The following is a 423-nucleotide window of genomic DNA, read 5'->3' as shown; positions in this document are numbered from 1 at the left end:
TCTTCAGAAAGGTAAAAGTCGATCTTCACCAAAAGTGTACCGTTGGGATAAGCTGATTTCCAAAGGAGCGTGCATGTTCTGGTTAAAACAGACAAATTCCCTCACACATCTCTCTGTAGATAAACCTCATCTTTCCATCTTTAAACTCTCCTATCTGCTAGCAAATTAATCCAGATGTTTTTCAGAAATGTCTGTGGTGAAGCAACGGAAAATCATGGCCGTATGGTTTTCCTGGTTGTAAAGCTGATTAATTATGTCGTTATTCTCAATTCTTGCCAATTAATGTAAATGTGTGATGTGTTAAACTTGATTCTGTTAATAAATGACCGCATTCATTTTGATGGGTCAAAGATAATTAACGTCTCACGTCCACATCTTATTACATTCAATGCACGTACATTATACAGTCCAGAAAAATGAAAG

The 423-nt window shown here is 36.4% G+C and overlaps 1 protein-coding gene across 1 annotated transcript in view; it reads right to left on the bottom strand.

Annotated features, from left to right (window-relative positions):
• Positions 1-423, bottom strand: part of cacna2d1a (calcium channel, voltage-dependent, alpha 2/delta subunit 1a) — a gene marked incomplete in the record, with an annotated part of 124,783 nt that overhangs the window by 16,038 nt on the left and 108,322 nt on the right.

The sequence above is a fragment of the Nematolebias whitei genome, chromosome 22 (genome assembly GCF_014905685.2).
Source record: "Nematolebias whitei isolate Nwh7 chromosome 22, NemWhi1, whole genome shotgun sequence".
NCBI classification, from domain to species: Eukaryota; Metazoa; Chordata; class Actinopteri; order Cyprinodontiformes; family Rivulidae; genus Nematolebias; species Nematolebias whitei.
Note: the sequence above shows the minus strand (reverse complement) of the source record. Positions and strands in the feature narration are given on the sequence as shown.